The sequence below is a fragment of the Labrus bergylta genome, chromosome 23 (assembly GCF_963930695.1).
Source record: "Labrus bergylta chromosome 23, fLabBer1.1, whole genome shotgun sequence".
Lineage (NCBI taxonomy): Eukaryota > Metazoa > Chordata > Actinopteri > Labriformes > Labridae > Labrus > Labrus bergylta.
Genome location: NC_089217.1, coordinates 7,832,706 through 7,838,980, shown reverse-complemented (window position 1 = coordinate 7,838,980; position 6,275 = coordinate 7,832,706).

Sequence of the window (6,275 nt, the reverse complement as noted above, 5' to 3'; positions counted from 1 at the left end):
GCTGGTGAAGCGTCTCCCCCCCCCCCCATAATGTAGTCTAATAGTCTAATAATGGCACCCTCACCTTCTCAGCTCACACCTCCATCCTCTTCCAGCCCAGACACTGCGTAAGAACGACGATAATCTCATTTCACTAATGCTCTGCAGCCTGCATTAGAACACAGGAGAAGCACTGTCTCAGCCCTACTCTACCAGCCCGCAAACTGTGTGTGTGTGTGTGTGTGTGTGTGTGTGTGTGTGTGTGTGTGTGTGTGTGTGAGGGAGAGAGATGGAGATGGAGAAAGGGGCCAGGGGGGGCTGTGGGATAGAGGGGAGAACTGAAAAATGTGGTGTAACCTGAGCCGCTTGGCCCATCTGGAGAAGGCCTTGCATTGACAAGGGTTATCCCACAATGCACTTTGCTGCAAGAGAAGATCGTTAGAGGGAGACTGACACATGGATCTGAATTTTTCAAGTATTTATTTCCATCGCAGATAAAGAATTCAGATGATGAAGAATGTCATGAGATATAAAAGTCAGCAGACACACGCTGAAAAAAACAAACATTTACATGTAAGAATGTGCACGATATATCCGGTTAGAAGAGACACAATCACAGTTAACCTTAATGAGTGAATAACAGATTGGACTTTTATGTCAACTACATTGAACCACAACCTCTGCACTTACTCGGTCTTCCTGTTTTAATGGCCGACCGGCTCAAAAGCAAGATGGCCTCCTCTGCGCAGGTCCGATGTCCACGTCCGTGCCGATCAAATTTAGCTACCCTGCAGGCAAACTGGTAACAATATAAATCATATTAGCTAAAGCTGAAGTGTAGGCTATAAAGCAGGATTTATGCAAAGGCAGATAAAGAGGTTTAAATCCTCAGATCCCCCTGTCACCTACATTAGCAGACCCTGACCCAGATATATACTGAGCTCAGTGTGTAGCAGCTTTTCAAGACATATTGTCAATGGATTGTTACAGCAAACCAAACCCCACTTCTGAGAAAGACTCCATCTCGCTCTCCACCCTTTTTTTTTTTCTGTTCGGGGAGGGAGGAGAGAAAAAGGCTGCATTGAAAGAGAGGGGTAAGATGATACCGCACAGTTTGCCAATTATGCCACTGAGCTAAGAGAGGAACCCCCCGATGGTGGGCTGAAGGCAGACAAGCTGAACCTCAGCACCACCAATGAGCCCTTCGTACAGCTCAGAGTCAAACCTGAAGACTGATCGATGGACAAAGAAACACAGGATCCCCTATATATTATCAGCATTCAGCACAGATGGATTGGGGGAAGCCTTGGTATTTATTGTTTGGTTTGGACTAGCCCATTTGAGTTTGATAGAATTGCCCGAGCCCCAGTCTTTACCTGGAAGAAATTACAAGCCATTATTTTTCCACCATTTCAAATAATAAGGAATAACTCGGGTCTACATTAGGAGAAATTCTATCGTTATGAAATGCCCTTTAAAAGTTCCTAGAGCACTAGGTAATTAGTTAGATTGCAGTTAACCACCCAGTACCCAAATCTATAGACATTTTCTTTTTTTCTTTGAGGTAAATGGCCCAAACAAGGACTTATCTATTTCAGCATGAAAGTCAATCTTTACTGTGAACAATCAGTATTCTCTGAGAAAGGCATATGCTTGGTAATGTTTCTGGGTTTCCTGATGAACGTTTTTGCATTGATTACATCATAAACTCTTGTTTCAAGGCACACTCAAATTGACTTCAATGGCTCATTCATTTTGTTTTAAGCATCATCCGCATACATTTTGACTACACACAGACAACACATTTCAATCGCAAAGCTCCAAAAAAAAAAAAACCTTGACTCCATACATCTCAGTTTATTCCCCTGTCCATCTCAACTGTGTTTTTAAATGATTTCAGACCCAGATCTGAATATGTATAAAGTCTTTTTCCGTCAAAGTGTCACTGGAGCTTTGAGGCTGGGGTGCGCAGGGGAGGAAAACAGTCTCACCCCACCCTTCACCACCGTCAGCCACTCACTCACTCTCTGACTAAAACATCCTTGAGAGGTCTCTCCACCTGCGTTTTCATTTTCCTCTTCATCGTTTCTTTTTTTTGGCTGACAAGTGCTCTCAGGCAGTAGTTGGCAAGTCTAGAACCACCGGATCCATCTACCTCACCAGTGTGAGTTCTACCATTGCCAAACACCACCAGAAAGCTGTTAGGCCTCTTCAGACATGGAGTCCGGGGATGTACATTCAGATTCATATCAGGAACCTTTGATAAAGGATAGATTTTGAACTTGGGTCATATCAATTTATCCCTTCATTAAATTGTTTGGTCTGTTGTGTTTATAACGTCTTAATGGGTCATGATTTGAGACCGAAATTCATCAAGGTTTTACACTACAAGAGCCAGCACGTATACCAGATTTAAGTCCACTTTGAGTGCATGTTCAGGCAATAAATGAAGACCCATTTACATGAAAGAAACAGGAGGGAGAAAAGGATGATTTTTTTTTAAACATTAAACATATGAATACAGATTCAGGGATTATGCAAAAGCGATGGAAGTCTATCTCGTCCTATATTGGCACTACACATGATTGCTCAAAGTATATATACAGAAGCAAAAATGTGCTAGTGCCAAAATGGGCAAAGAAGAGGAGCGGCTGTTGTTATAGAAGCACATCAGAGAAAGAGAGGGCTTGTTGAAGTACCCAGCAAGACTCATGCACCCGCAACAGAGGGATTACATCACACTCACCCCGCCCACAAGCACAGCACAGGAGAGCCAGAGACAGTTTAAGCCGCCATTGGATGGGCATCATCAAGTGGTTCTTTCTCTGCTCTGTTTATGGCCCTATGGTAATTCACTGATAGTAAGCTCTCACAGTGAATTCTACCAGTGCCATACACAGAACAGGAGTCATAATCACCCCAAGAACCCCGGCAAGCCTGTGAGGAAACAAAACTATGCAAACTAGACCCCCGACCCTTCGCGAGGAGAGCAGAAACAAAAAGCCTGCAGAGAGAGAGTGAAATAAAAAATAAAAAATAAAAAAAAAAGCACACACAGAGATGAGAGGACACAGGATGAGAAGCACAGAGAGTGTTAAAAATGTCCGCCGTGTGGCAGTGACGCAGCTCAACTCGAGAAACACTGCAGTGCCACTGCGGTGGATTGATCCACGCATTAAGTAACAGGTCAAAGGATACCGTGTCTAGGTGTTGGTATCTAAATATAAGTCCAGTCAATCCTAGGAGAGAGTAAACATCCTAACCTAGCTGTGCACTGCTAATCGCCTGCACTGCCATCTTTAGATTTCGAGGAAAGGACCAAGGACCAAAGGCAACACAATAACACGAAATAAGTCAGTTACACAACTCTACATCCACATACATGGACTCAAATGGGATTGCAGCTTTCAAACACTGAATGCAACCAATTCATATGTAGACTCTACTCGCGTTATAGTTTAAAGTTTTTTTTACCTGTGCAGATTAGATATAAAAATAAAGCCAGAATATGGCTTCCTTCAGAGTCCTTTATGGACCTTGTAATAAATAAATGTTTCAAAATGGCTTTCCAATAAGCATGCACGGCCCTTACACAAAAAAGATTTTAAACCTGCTTCTTTCTTTCTCAAATCAGCTCATCTAAAAAAAATAAAAAAAGGCTGTCTGAAAATGAAGTACACGCAAATAATCCATCTCCTGACCTTGGATGTGTTCTCAAAAGCATCTTCCCACTGCAGATAATCCTGAGTCGCAGAGGCAACCCGTCCTCAGACGCCCCACCCTACTTCAGCCATTAGCTCCCTCACCCCGGGCTCTGCAGTGCATGGAGGTCCCATTGATTCCAGCGATCAAACCATGTACTAAGTGATTCCTCAGACGCCCAAATGGCTCCCTGAGCAGGACTCCCATTGCCATTTCCTGGAGAAATCAATATCACTAAAAAGCCAAGTCGAAAAAGAACCTGTCTTTTTTAAATGTTTGATAATGCCTAGTTTTTCCATCCCTTCATTAGTTAGGAAAGGAGATTTTTGTTGGGTTTTTTTTGTTTTTTAATGAACACCAACAGTAACGTGGATGAAACATTGATCATTTAAGAGCAAATGCACAGGAACACTTTTTGATTTTTAGTCATTTGCGAGATTATGTTCATTCTAATTTGTTGAGTGTTTGTTCATGTAGATCTAACATCTTTTTTTTTTATCCTTCTGTAAATATACTACTTGTTTGAATATCTATCTCTTCAATACACAGCATACATTCATCATGCTTTGATGTGTCCGCAAGGCCAGCTGTCAAAATACAAAGCCCATTTGCATTAGCCTAAATAAACTACAACCAGCCTTTTTTTTTTTAAATTAAAGTTATTTCAATTCTAATATAAATCATTTAACATTTATATTTTTAGAGGTTTGCACAAATTCTATAAGTATGTGTGTTGTTTTTTTCTAGTTTCCTTCTACTTCATTCCGTGATGAAAAATGTCATAATGTGTTTTGTGCACATTATCTAGTAGAAACTGAATTAAATTCAGGATGTTGCTGTAAGATTAAAGATGAGAAAAAATAATAGATTACACAAAGGTAGACTGGGCTGACAAATGCATGTAGTGCTGGTAAGAAAGAGCTTATCTTAGCAGCATGTGAATATATAACACTCTTAATACTATTTTATTCTACAGACTGCAGTTGTCTCTGGCATCGTTAATTCAGAGCAGCTTCAGAAAGCCCCTCCACTTAATCGCATTTGTCTGAATAGAGAGTCTACAAGTCCTCAACTTCACGGTTATTTCAGGAGGATTTATCACTCCACTAAGTCCCGCAGCACGATGTAGGGGCCTACATTCTCCATCAGTCATGCAACCTCAAATGTCCCGTTTTTAAAAGCAACAGGCCTGTGGATCAAATGTTATACAAATCACTCATAGTCGAATTCTGATGACAAAAAGAATTCAAACATTTTTTTTTTTTTAGTCACTTTCATTTTAAATTGGTCAACAGTCTTATTTTAAGAATCTCACATTTTATGGCACGTAATGCAAATTCACCAACTCTTTTGGCTTTTGTTTTTCGCCATATAATAATAATTGTTATTACTATATATTCTGCCTTCCATCCTGAATAGGCCTACTCTCGACTTTAAGTTCAGTTTTTAAAACAAACTTCGTATGAGCCTATTCCTTCAGATTAGGTTGTTAAAGCCGTGATACTTGGACTGTATTCACTTTGGTTTGTAGCCTCCTGCCTCTGAAAAGAAAACAAAAAAACAAAAAACAGGTGCAACATGGTTGAGACATCGCGTACCAGCAGCCTCCAGCACCAAAGGTGAATAACACATATTTAAATAACTCTTTACATCAAAGGTTTTTTTAACCAGTAATTAATCCGGTAAATTGAAATGTATCGAGTACTCAGTGGCCAGAAAGTCCCACGCTGCATTACATTTGACTTTGGCTTAGTATGTCGCAGTTACATTTCTTTTCTGTTTTTAAATCCGCTGAATAAACAAACAGACCTCAGAGACATTTTAAACGATGACATTTGCTTTTTCTTATTTTTTTGGGGGGGGGTAACAAGGCCATCTTTTCAGATATTTTACCATGAAGCTTCCCCTGTTCACGCTCCCTCGCTGGATTGATTATAAGATAGGGGAAAAAGCCTTTAAATAAAAAGTCTAATTGCCACAAAGCCGTATAAAAAAAAAATATATATATATATATAGTCCGTACCTTCCTCTGGGTCCATCGCTGTGCGCCATACCTGGAGCTAGAAACTGCACAGGAGTCAACCCCATCAGAAGTTTTCGTCCTTTATCTACTCTAATCTTTGAAGAGTTCCTCTATTAAAGTAGTGTTGAGGCAACAGAAGCCCCGGGTCTGTGTTGCCCGCAGCAGGACTGCAGAATTACAATGAAACAAAAGAAATCCAAGCGGCGTTCTGGACTTCCTGAGTATCAAATGTCAAATTCAGCCCTGCGCTCCTTTCCTCTCCTCTTCCCTCTCTCCCACAGAATCCCCTCCTTCCTTTTCCTCTCCCTCGCTCTCTCTTTCTCTCCATACTCCCCCAGCGACCTCCCTTTTACCTGCGCGTGCAAACTGCACACTGAGTGCACACCTTTTTAAAGGCGCAGGCACACAAATGAGCGATAACAGGTCACCACCTTGCAGGGAATGAAACAGCTCCTTAAAAACGCGTGAACTTCAACAGCTGCTGTTTTTAACTGTTAAATATATGCAGTATTTCTTCATTTTAAATGTTAAGAATTATGTGTAAGTGTAAAACTATACCTGCTTATTTAAA